The following is a 12,714-nucleotide window of genomic DNA, read 5'->3' as shown; positions in this document are numbered from 1 at the left end:
TATATATATATATATAGATATATATATATATATATATATATATATATATATATATATATATATATATATATATATATATATATATATATATATATATATCAGAAACACAATTCAGGAATCATTGGAACATTTATAGTAATCATTTTGCTTTCAAATTAAAAAAAATGATGAAAAACTGAGAGCTACAGGCACTTACATCAACATTATACATAACAACAATCCCCAGTACATTGAAATCACATCACATTCCCATATCTTAGTCAAGATCTTAGTGACCTAATAGGTACTGACCCTGCCCTGCAGGCTGCACTTCCAGCTATCTGTAAGAATCTTGCTTCCAGCAACCCCACCCTTGCATTTCAATTTGTACTCACAAATCCAACCCGCTCATGCATTGATGAAGAGTAATGGCCGCAAGAAAATGAGTCTGAGTTTACCTTAGGCCGTACAAGTCGATTCTCATGGGAATTTCGATTTTCTGTGTTAATTGTGCCAATCCAAATTGCTGCCACTGTATTGTTGAAGTGATGTGGTTGATGAGGTTGATGTTGATGAGGTGTTGGCGTGTCGTGTTATGGCAGCTTCAGTAACGGCGCATGAAAGACATTCACTTGTATAGACACAGCAGTGGTGTCAATTTCAGAAAACGTATGTCCAAAGTCCGTCCAATGTCCAATGCTTACGTCGATTGTCCGTCCAAAAATGTCCAAGCCAGCCATTTGTCCAAAGATGTCCGACACCTACGCAATAGTTTACACTCAACACTGTTATTTAATTTGCTTTTCATGTACCGTTACAAGCTCAAAGGTGTTTATCATATCGAAAGCTGAGCTTTCTAATAGCCAATCAATGTTAAACACGACTACTTTTTAAAAATGTTGAGGTGTAGCAACTAGCAAGCGATTGTCCAAAGTTGTCCAAAGCCTGCTGCCATTGTCCAACCGAATTCCGAATTGGACATTGGACAAAATCGGAATTCCGAAGATTCAAGTTCCGATTGACACCACTAAGACACAGCCACTAAATGTTTGTACTGGCTGTTTTGCGTGAATTCCAAATTTTATCATGCGAATAGTTTCATTAACCCAGCTACATATTAAATAGGAATGCATAAGCTCATTCGTACACATTAATTCATTTAATTCCTTTGATTTTTTTTAGCAATATAAGGCTTTTGAAATAGCTGGATGGATGATGTGAATTGTGAGGTGACGCTGAGCTTGCGCTGAGCTGAAGACCGTGTCGATAACGATTCACAAAAATAGGCTCAGGCTGTTTTGTTAGAGCTACAACCAGTTGGGCAAACTAGACCTTTGGAATCAAAATATGGAGGCATCAAAAGATTGATTCCTTTTGGGCATAAATGCAGACCATTTCTAACTTACCAATCACATAAAAATAAGAGTGTTTCAAGAAGGAGCATGCCTGATCTTGAACAGAAATGCTTGAACTATCTCCTAAGCAAAATAATATTGCTCTTATCATAACAATTTAAATTCTATAGGTAGTGAAAGGCAATCAAGGAATTGATTCACTTTTAACAGATAATCATAATATTGATTCCCCATCAGTTGGCTAATCATTATTTTGATTCACAGGTAATGTTAACAGATAGGCAACAATGACTTGCAAGAATACAGCATTTATCTTGCTATTATTCTCATTTAGTGGTATCCTCAGCACCACAACTGATACCTATAGCATTGTTGTACTTTACCTTCACTACATTTGATAACAACTCAAAATTTTTAAATGTCAAGAATACAAAAACTGAAGCAACAGGTAAAAACCATATAAGTAATATAAAAGCACTACAACAATGATAATTAGGGGTTTAAAAATTTCATTTTGCCATTTTACACAAATACTGATTGGTTAGTAAGTGATTCATGATACAGAAATAACATACAGTGTGATTTCCTCAAAACAGCTTTTACGTGATGGACAGTGGCTCTGTCTTTTTCCCATTCACAAGGCCAAGGGGACAATTTCTTAGCTTTGAGGTAACACTTTTTGCAAACCTACCACATTTTTCTACCTTTTAAAAGAAAAATCTCACCGTCATGGGCCTTTTTTCGGGCTCTGGTATTAACTGGATAATTCGCCAGCTGACGCCGTATGGTGGCGCTAGTGGAGCAGCACCATATGACGTCAGCAGAAAACACCGTGAGCAGCTATGAAATGGGAGCGAGCACCACGGAAATATCGAAAGGTGATGGACATGTACTGACTTTGGTCATTCAAGTACCACCAACACCATACAAAAACCATATAATATCATCAAGACTGATTTTGGAATCGATTTGTTCGGGTATTTAAAACACATAAAAAATGTTTGTTACCGAATTCTGAAACAGTATAAGGATATTCTTGTTTCTTACTTTTACCTTGTGGAGTACTTTTACTTGCTTTCTAGTGCGCCCATCACTATCATGAAATCTGGATTGCAACGCTGTAAGAAAACTTTTTTTTCATTTGTCATTTCTTCCACTTTTGAGCAGTGATAATTTATTTGGTTTTATACATTAAATAATGAAGACGGCTCCTAACTTTTTAGGGATCTGCAGTGGCCCAGAGAGCAAAATCAGATATTTTCTAGAAACTTGAGGCCACTATTTTCTTATATGCTAGATAATATACAAATATTGACATGTAAAGAATGATACGGGTGTATAATTCTGCAGAAATATAAATTCAAAGCATTTAAATTTTTCAAGAACCTTTTCAAAATCTTCCATAATGACTTCTTTCGATACAAGGTGGAAGCAATTTCAGTTAACAATAAAGCAGCACAAGGCAGTACCTTGAGCTGCGATGATCCATAACCAATCGGCACCTGCAATTTGATTGATCTTCGAGATGTACCCTGCCCCTGCCTCTATTCCCTGACTTTCCCTTTTCGTTGTACCGGGTGAAGTGAATATTCTGTGAATATTCTTCTGACAGTCAGTTTTTAGTCCTACATTATGTTGTCAATCAGATTTAATTGGTTCAAAAACCGTCGTAGTCCGTCTCAATCGCAGTCTACATCTCCACATGCGCACCCATACATGCTCAAAATTTTCACTACGTATGTACTATGTACCCTGCAGCGTATCCTGATGAAAAATGTTTTGTTGAAATCAGACACTTCCCAAAGTAGGCCATAGTCCATGGCCATATATTTAAGTCAAAACAGATGAAACAGATAAACACAATTCCAATCATCAAGTCAACCAGCATCGACAATCTGCACATAAGTTCTAAACCTATTGCAAGACTACTTTGTATTCAAACTTTGTATTGCAGAAGGGTGGAAGCTGCATGGAATTATGCGACAATTTCAGCGTGCATCCACGCTCGAAAGAGCAGGGTTAATTGTAACAATGTCAATACCATAACAATAACGTAATTGTAGGTGTTGTGATTCGGTTGTCTCTTCTCTGTGCTGGCCATTGCGCGGGCGGTCCAGCGGCGGAACTTGGCTTCGCCGCCGTGGCGCGCTGGCAGTTGCTTCTTCTTCTTCTTCTGCATCCCACCGCCAACCCGCTCAGGGGGGGCGGCGGCGCAGGCGGGTCGAGCGGCGGCTCGGTCCGCCCAACATCCTCGATGAAGGTGACGACCTTCGTCGCCGGGCCGCCGGGGACGTCGACCAGGCGAGGGTCGACACCCCATCGGCGGCGGCGGGCCGCCTCATAGGCCGGACAATCGGTCAGTAGGTGCGCCGCGCTGTCGGGCTCCCCGCACGCGGGGCATTCGTCGTCGGCTTCCGGGCCAATCTTGTGGAGCGTGTCACGGGTCAGCGGTGATGTGCCGGTCCTCAGCTGGGACAGCGTCACCGACCCCAGCGCGCCAGGGAGTCGTGGCCAGGCGTGGGGTCCGGGTGCGGGTGGGCAGCGGTTGCCCTCTGTCGCGACAGCTCCCGGACATGGCGCGTGACGGCGGCCCGCGCACTCGAAAGGTCGATCGGTGCGCTGTCTTGGTCGCCCGCCGTGGCCTCGCCAGCCAGGCGGTCGGCGGTTTCGTTGCCGTCCAGCCCGGCATGGCCTGGCACCCACTGGAGCACCGTCTCGGTGCCGTTCTCGGCGAGGGTGCTCAGCACTCAGCAGCCTCCACACCTCGGCGGCCAGGGCCATGGTCTGGTTAGCTGGGCCGCGGCCGAGTAGTTGGAGCCCAGGCCTTGAGTCGGTGAGGAGGCGGACCGACTTGGTCGATGCCAACTCCCCGTCCTCCAGGCCGGCCACAGCCGCGAACGCCTCGCGCATGGCGGTCAGTTCTGCTCTTAGGCTGGAGCAGACCGCCCCTGCAGGAGCGCGCACGGTCTCTTCTCTGTTGAGGTGGTGGAACTGGATCAGCGCCTGCGCCGCCCTGTTCCGTCCGCCGCGAGCCGAGCCGTCCGACCAGATAGTGACGTCCGGGTGCGGGAGCTCTGCAGTGGCTCGCAGGGCAGCTTCCCTGCGGACTGCAGGCGGGTCCGACCGGCGGGTGGCCACGGGCAGGTCCACCCTGAAGGTGATGCCGCCGTGGTGGCCCAGCCATGGCGGGTTGCAGCTGTAAAATGCCGAACCTGTAACACAATAGAATTGCAATTGTAACAAAGACCTGCATGGTCAGCACACATCTGCAGTGACTGTCATCCCAAGTTGGTATGAATTGGCACAAAGTTGGGTCATGGTAGCAGACATAGCACAAGCTGTTGTGTTGTGAATTGTGATATGCCATACCGTAGGACTAGGTCGTGGGTTGTAAATTTTAGGTTTAAGGCTGTAGGTTGTAGGTCAGGTTAGGTAAGGTTTGGTTAGAAAGACCCATTCTCGTGCATCGGGCAGCTTGTGCTACATCTACCTTACCAATACCTGTTTTTGTGTGTATGTGTGTGCGTGCGTGTGACAGTTGTATGTTTGATCGTTGTCATTTTGTGCCTACTCTCCCATTGCCGATTGACGTTCATTTGTTTTATCACGTGACGAAAGGCAGTAATAGCCGCAAGTATATTGCGGATGTCCTTTGTGGTAACCACGTGTGTCGCCGGCCGGCACGGGAGTTCCCGGCGCAGACCGATTCGCGCGCCGACTTGTGACGTCGCTACCCCGCCCCGGCGCTGGGGGGCGGCCCAGGACGTGTCTGTTCGTGAACTTTGTCCCATCACGATGCGACCGCGTGTCTGCGGCCTGCGCTGCCGCAGTGCGTCGGCCAGTGACCAATCCGCGCTCCGATCCGCAGCCACGTGGTGTCCGAGGGCTTCTGCGCATGTCTGGACCCGGCCCGCTGCGTCGGGCCGCGCGCTACCCCGAGACTTCTGGCCGAGCTCTTGGCCCGAGCAGACGCGTCACGTCTGGCTCCGCGATTTGGCCCGTTCTGTCCGGGATTTATAACTTAGATTAGGCAGGGCATATTTGGCAAACTTGGATTTCATTCTCGTCTCTTCGTCGCTCCATTGTCTGATTCCCTGTTTTGGTTTTTGACTTCGTTTTGGTAATTTAAATATAACAACCCGCTCTTTTAATTAATTCTTTTACTTGGGGCCGTTTGGATCGAACTGATTGAATTTTTGGAACACGCACCAGGTTGATATTTTCCATTTCTGATTACCGTAAAATCCAGTCACTGATATGTGGTGAACAGCCCCACAGCACCACATATTGGTGACCCCGACGTGATTCTTGTTCGATTTTTCCATACTTCCGGGTTGTCGCCTCCGCTCATTCCCGAATCAATTATTTTATATTATTCCCCCACATGGATTGCTATTCCGTCGCTCCACAGTGGCTTCTGCGCCACTTTTCCATGATGGTTTCTGTGCCATCTCTCCGCCGTGTGATTAGTTAGGCATTTATCTTCTCGGTGATTTTATTTCGGCGTTCCATTGGCTCTTTCGGGTTTTGCACTCGGTGTTTCAAATTTTAATTGTTCAGTGCATTGCAAACACCGGCTATACTTTAACGATCATGACGAACGAGGGCACGTTGGAACCCGCTCATGCTGAGCCGGTCCATCATGTGTCGATCAAGCCGCCGGTTTTTATGGACACCGCGGTTGACGGCTGGTTTGCTATTATGGACGCCCAATTTAACATTGCCAAAATCACCAACTCGCAGACCAAATTCTACCACGTTCTCTCTGCCCTGCCTCCGGAAACCATCTCGCACATTCCGCGTGCTGTCTTGAGCAACAAAAATTTCTCTGAGCTACAGATAGCCGTCACTGACATGTACGAAAAGACAAAGCCAGAGATGTTTGAGAAACTGATCAGCAAAACGCGTCTGACGGGCCGACCCTCACTCTTTCTAAGCGAACTCAGAGAGGTGGCCGACAAGGTTGGTGTCGGAGACGATCTCGTTCGGCACAAATTTATCCAGTCGCTACCCACAGGCATTGCTACGGCCCTGGCTTCTCAGCGCGAGCTCTCACTGTCGCAGTTGGGCAAACTCGCAGACGAACTAATGCCTCTTGTGCAAAACTCAGCTGCTAACATGGTTCACTGTCAGGATCAGGACCCACAGTCTGACTCACAGGCGTTCCTTGTGGCTCAGCAGCACCCAAGGTACCACAGGGCCACTCAGCCGCAGAGCCGAGCCGCCACACACTCCCCAGCTCGTGATGCTCGTGATTCAAGAGCGTCTCTCGGTCTCACGCCGTTCCACCCTGACCAGAAGCCGAAAGTATGCCGTGCTCACCTGTTTTTCGGCAGCAGAGCACGCACTTGCAAGCCATGGTGTCACTGGCCCGACAAAGCTGCTGATCTGACCATGCAACCGTCCTCACGAGCTGCATCTCCCTCCCGTGCAGCCTCAGAGTCGGGAAACGAGAGGAGCAGGCCGTAAACGCAGCCCTCGGCCTGCCGCTCCTTAGGGTCACAGCCAAGGTGAATGATCAGCCCCTGAAATTCATCGTGGATACTGGCGCTGGTGTATCCCTGGTTCCACCCTCCTATGTGAATGGAACTCTAATTCACCCGTCCGCTGTTTCGATCACGACTGCCAGCGGGCAGCCACTGCGCGTGCATGGCGAGGCCACTCTCGATATTGTCCTCCCCACACTCAGACGCAGTTACACATGGACATTTGTAGTGGCTGAAGTGACAGAGCCACTACTCGGTAACGATTTTCTCGCTCACAACTCGTTGGTTGTCGATTGTGGTTCCCAAGTTCTCCGCGACTCCACCACTCTGCTCTCTGCTCCCGGTGTACCGACGACCGGGGAGTCTGTTCATTTGGTGATAAATGATCTCGCTCAGGTGCCTGAGGCAGTACGGCCCATCCTAGAGGATCACCCCGCTGTTCTCAGCCCTAACCAGCCTGACTACACCGACTCGCCAATCAAAACCACTCACTTCATCGACACCGGCAGCGCTCCACCCACGTTCGCCAGCCCACGCAAGCTGCCGCCCGACAAACTAACCGCAGCAAAGCAAGCACTCGATGTGCTGCTCAAAACAGGAGTGATTCGTCCGTCTAGGTCCCCGTGGGCCTCACCCATCCACATGGTTCCGAAGAGTACTCCTGGTGAGTGGCGTGTCACCGGTGATTACCGTGCGCTCAACGCCGTAACCAAACCGGATCGCTACCCACTGCCGCACATTCAGAGCCTCTCAACCAAGCTCCACAACGCTCAGTGGTTCAGCAAAATCGATCTGCTCCGTGCATATCACCAGGTGCCTATGAACCCCGCTGACTCAGAGAAGACGGCCGTCACCACGCCCTTCGGCTTGTACGAATACGCCTTCATTCCAATGGGGCTTCGCAACGCAGGTGCCACATTCCAGAGGGTCATGGACGGCATCTTCCAAGACGTGCCGTGCGTGTTCGTCTATCTCGACGATATTCTGGTATTTTCCGAGAACCAGGAGCAGCATGAGAAAGATCTGCGCCTCGTGTTCAGCGAGCTGGCTGAGCACAAGCTTCGCATCTCACTGGAGAAATGCGAGTTCATGAAGAAGTCACTCATTTTCCTCGGTCATGACGTCACCAGCACAGGTGTCACACCTCCCAAGGCCAGAGTGAAGGAGATTCTGGACCTCCCTCTACCGCATGACTCAGAGTCACTGCGTCGCTATCTGGGACTCATCGGCTTCTACCGGCGTATGATTCCGCGATTCGCCGATGTCACGTTCCACCTGACCGAACTGATTCGACTCAATCCAAAAAGCAAAGAACTGACGTGGACAGAGGAACAGACTCAGGCGTTCAGTGACAGTAAAGCGGCGCTGGCTGGCGCCTGCACTCTGCCACACCCAGTGCCACACTGCGAGCAGTACGAGCTCGTTACTGACGCATCACAAGTCGCGGTGGGTGCCGCGCTCCATCAGATTGTGGACGGAGTACCCGTTCCCATTGGCTTCTTCTCACGGAAGCTCAGTCAGGCCCAACAGAAGTACGCCGCGTATGACAGAGAGCTACTCGCGGCTTATCTGGCCACACTCCATTTTCGTGACATGATCGAAGGCCGCCACGTTACCCTGCGAACAGACCACAAGCCACTCGTGCGCGCTTTTCACAGCCCGCACACTGCTAAGTCTGACCGCCAACAGCGCCACTGGTGTGTCGTCACGGAATACATCACGGAGGTCTCGTACATTCGTGGCAGTGACAACGTGGTGGCGGACTGCCTCAGTCGCCCGGTAAATGCAGTGTCCCTCGATGCATGTGACCTCCATTTTATCGCGGCGGCTCAGAAACAGGAAAAGGAGAGAGACACCGACAGTGCCGATTCAGAGCACCAGGATTCCGAGTCAGGTCCAGGATCGCGCTCAAATCCACAGGACACCTCCCGATTGGAGCCAGTAACACTGTCTGGCGACATCACAGTCCTGTGTGAAAACACTGGACCACATCCACGCCCGTACGTACCAGAGGCGTGCAGGCGCGCCGTGTTTGATCGTTTCCACGGCCTGTCACACCCGGGTAGGAAAGGCACCACCCGTCTCATCAGCTCTCGCTATTTCTGGCATGATATGCGCCGTGACACTGCGCGATGGGTGAAGGAGTGTGAAGCATGCCAGGAAGCCAAGGTGCACAGGCACACTCGTTCTCCGCCCGGTCGATTTGATGTGCCCTCGCAGCGGTTCGAAACTGTACATATAGACATAGTCGGGCCGCTGCCCCCGTCAGTACCCCACGGGCACCCCTTCACCGCGCCATTTCGTTATTTGTTGACATGCATCGATCGCGCCACGCGTTGGGTCGAGGCCGTGCCGTTGGTCTCGATCACCGCGGAAAGTGTGGCCTCTGCTTTCCTCGACACTTGGGTGTCCCGGTTCGGAGTGCCACTGCATATAGTCACGGACCGCGGTTCCCAATTCGAATCAGAACTGTTTTCACACTTGTCTTCAATGATAGGTTTCCATCGCCTCCGAACCACTGCTTATCATCCGACGTGCAATGGAATGGTGGAACGGGTCCACCGAACGCTCAAAGCCGCGATCAGGGCGCGCAGGCAAGAGTGGCTGCGCGCGCTACCCGTCGTTTTGCTAGGTTTGAGAGCCATGCCAGCAGAGTCGGGTTTTTCGGCATTCACTGCCGTCACAGGCGCGCAGGTGCTGTTTCCCCGCTGCGCCGTCGAGAAGGTCCCCGTCGGGACAAAGTACGTCCAAGAACTGGCAAAGCGTATGTCAGAAATCGATTTCGTCACGCTCTCACAGGGCTCGAACCACGTCCGCACACCACCGACGCACGTGCCACCCGATCTCATGACATGCACACACGTGTGGGTACGCGTTGACCGCGTGCGGCACTCTCTGGAGTCCCCGTACCGCGGCCCCATGCGAGTCATCAGACGCAGCCCTAAAGTGTTCACGTTGGAGCTGCCGACTGGCGCCCACGACACTGTAAGCGTCGACAGACTCAAACCAGCACACATGCCGCCACCTGAGGACACGCTTGGTCCGAGCAGTACCGAGCCTACGGCTCCGGAGCAGCAGCCGTCACCGTCGACCTCGCTCGGGCCCCTCGCCACTGGGGCGCCCGACGAGCCGACACAGACGCCGACGACTACAAGACCGTCCAGCAAGAGGACTTCAAGACCTGGAGTGACGTCTTCCGCATCGCCGGACGAGGACGACAAGCCGTCCGCGGCTGCGCCGGTGCACACCCGCAGCGGCCGCCGCGTGCACTTCCGGCCGCAACCGGACTTCCGATACTTTTAAGTGCGCCCGCGTACGTGCGTTCGAGGACGATCCTGATCGCGTGGCGCCGACAGTGAAGTGATAACTGCGTCGCGCGGTGTAGTGATTCTTGCGTCGCGCAGGACCGTGCAGTGACAATTGCGTTGCGCCGTACCGTGTAGTGATTATTGCGTCGCGCAGTGAAGTGTCGATCGCGTCGCGCACCGAGTGATGTGAAAAGTGATTGTTGTGGCTTATCGTGTATGCGCTCCGCGCTGAGGCGGTGAGTACTGTGGTAACCACGTGTGTCGCCGGCCGGCACGGGAGTTCCCGGCGCAGACCGATTCGCGCGCCGACTTGTGACGTCGCTACCCCGCCCCGGCGCTGGGGGGCGGCCCAGGACGTGTCTGTTCGTGAACTTTGTCCCATCACGATGCGACCGCGTGTCTGCGGCCTGCGCTGCCGCAGTGCGTCGGCCAGTGACCAATCCGCGCTCCGATCCGCAGCCACGTGGTGTCCGAGGGCTTCTGCGCATGTCTGGACCCGGCCCGCTGCGTCGGGCCGCGCGCTACCCCGAGACTTCTGGCCGAGCTCTTGGCCCGAGCAGACGCGTCACGTCTGGCTCCGCGATTTGGCCCGTTCTGTCCGGGATTTATAACTTAGATTAGGCAGGGCATATTTGGCAAACTTGGATTTCATTCTCGTCTCTTCGTCGCTCCATTGTCTGATTCCCTGTTTTGGTTTTTGACTTCGTTTTGGTAATTTAAATATAACAACCCGCTCTTTTAATTAATTCTTTTACTTGGGGCCGTTTGGATCGAACTGATTGAATTTTTGGAACACGCACCAGGTTGATATTTTCCATTTCTGATTACCGTAAAATCCAGTCACTGATATGTGGTGAACAGCCCCACAGCACCACACCTTAATACAGTATGAGATGAGATGAGAGATACCCAATTTGGAATCCCAAAATTGATGGCAAACAGGCTTTTTGTATAACAAATGTGGTTAATTGTTCTAATCCCCGCTGCAATGTGAGGGTAACTGCTTTTCTACAATCACAATATTTGGATTCATATAGGTAGGTGTTTACATGTTCAGAAAATGATACAAAATATGACACAATTATAGCTGCAACTGGATAGTGGATACCAACCTCAACTAAAAGTTTCTGCAGCCTTATAACCTAACAAATGACTAAATTGCTAAAATAAATCCCTTAGTACAATAGCTTGACTCTAAAATAACAGAAATTTTGCATGCAGACCCTGAAATGGAGGGTTTATGAAAAGTAACAAAAATAAACATTCACTAATATCAATATGTTGTTATAAATTTCATGTGTAGCATAAGCGCCAATACTGCCTTCATTTACAATGTTGCTACTGTTTTCCACTCACAAACGCTGCCTTCCGTGGACAGCAGCAGCAGCAGTGAAACGTCACCCGTGGTGTGACATCATCACCCATGACGTAATGGAAATCCAGTTGTTACCAAAGCCCCTTTTTTCAACCGTAACGATTCATTTGAAGTCAAAAGTGTACCCAAATGAATCAAAAAATTGATTCCATGCCGGTCATGGCTCCTCCCACCAGAATCAAATTATTGATGCCTCCATATTTTGATTCCAAAAGTCTAGTTTGCCCAACTGAGATACGGAGAGTCAAACGCAAAGTAACTTATTCCAATGAAAGTCCCACCTTTAAAAAAGACGAATTGCAATTGATAACGTTTTAAGAGAAAAAAGCAACAGCCTCCGCAAATGCCAAATAAATAATGCCGAGAATCATAGGCGGCGGAACGGGGGGGGGGGGGGTCACCAGGGGCCCGGGGCACCATGCCCCCAGTTGATTTTGAGATTTTAATATTAGTCCTATTGGCGTTGCATGGAAAGAATGCGATCAAAAGTCGGCAGTGCCCCCACCCCCTTCATTGAAGGCGTTCCGCCGCCCGCCACTGCCGAGAATAAGATATAGGTAGGTACCTACCCACACGAGCACGGCAGTGACAAATTCGAAGATATCTTGAGACGGCACAGGTATCGACTTTCGACCGATCTTACCTGATCACGAGGCGGCAAACCTATGCTTTGCACCAGTGACCAGACCACCATAAAACATAAATGGCGCATGCAGCGCTCAGCTCCACCCAGTACCCGGTGCCCGTTCGCGGCCCCTGGAACACCAGCTCGCGTCGCCTCGCCAGCCAGACACTGAAGTGGCTCAGCCAAACATGCAGGCCTCCGTCCAATGGCCTCGGCCCTTCTCACTTGGCGAGCTGCACGCACCTCGGTTGCAAGCTGCTCCAAAGCGACTGCCTTTAGGCTTTAGCGTCTGACGTCTCACATCATGCTAACATAACGTTATTGTTGAGTGATGCAACCCGGTGAGCCTCCGAAAAAGGAAGCATGCCATGCGGCTTTCTCCCAGCTCTGAATTTCTTTTATCCAGGGATGCGGAGCCGTGGAAATTTCAGACAGCTTCGGCTCCGGCTCCGGCTACGGAGAAATAAAATCGGCTCCGGCTCTGGCTCCGGGTGAAACGTCATGGCGGCTCCGTCTCCGGCTCCGGGCAAAAATGTGCCGGCTCCGGCGGCTCCGGCTCCGGCTCCGCACCCCTGCTTTATCTAAT

At 50.9% G+C, this 12,714-nt stretch overlaps 1 long non-coding RNA gene across 1 annotated transcript; it reads right to left on the bottom strand.

Moving 5' to 3' along the window:
- Window positions 1-3,130: 3,130 nt before the first annotated feature.
- LOC122380153 lies at window positions 3,131-11,466 on the bottom strand. The gene is made up of 2 exons (XR_006256290.1): window positions 11,006-11,466; window positions 3,131-4,984 (listed from the first exon to the last, which is right to left on the bottom strand). It is a non-coding gene; the product is annotated as an uncharacterized LOC122380153 (long non-coding RNA).
- Between the last annotated feature and the right edge of the window lie 1,248 nt (window positions 11,467-12,714).

The sequence above is a fragment of the Amphibalanus amphitrite genome, unplaced genomic scaffold (assembly GCF_019059575.1).
Source record: "Amphibalanus amphitrite isolate SeventyFive unplaced genomic scaffold, NRLGWU_Aamphi_draft 000092F_arrow, whole genome shotgun sequence".
Classification (NCBI taxonomy): Eukaryota; Metazoa; Arthropoda; class Thecostraca; order Balanomorpha; family Balanidae; genus Amphibalanus; species Amphibalanus amphitrite.
The sequence above is the reverse complement of the archived record's forward strand: the minus strand, read 5'-3'. Positions and strand labels throughout refer to the sequence as shown.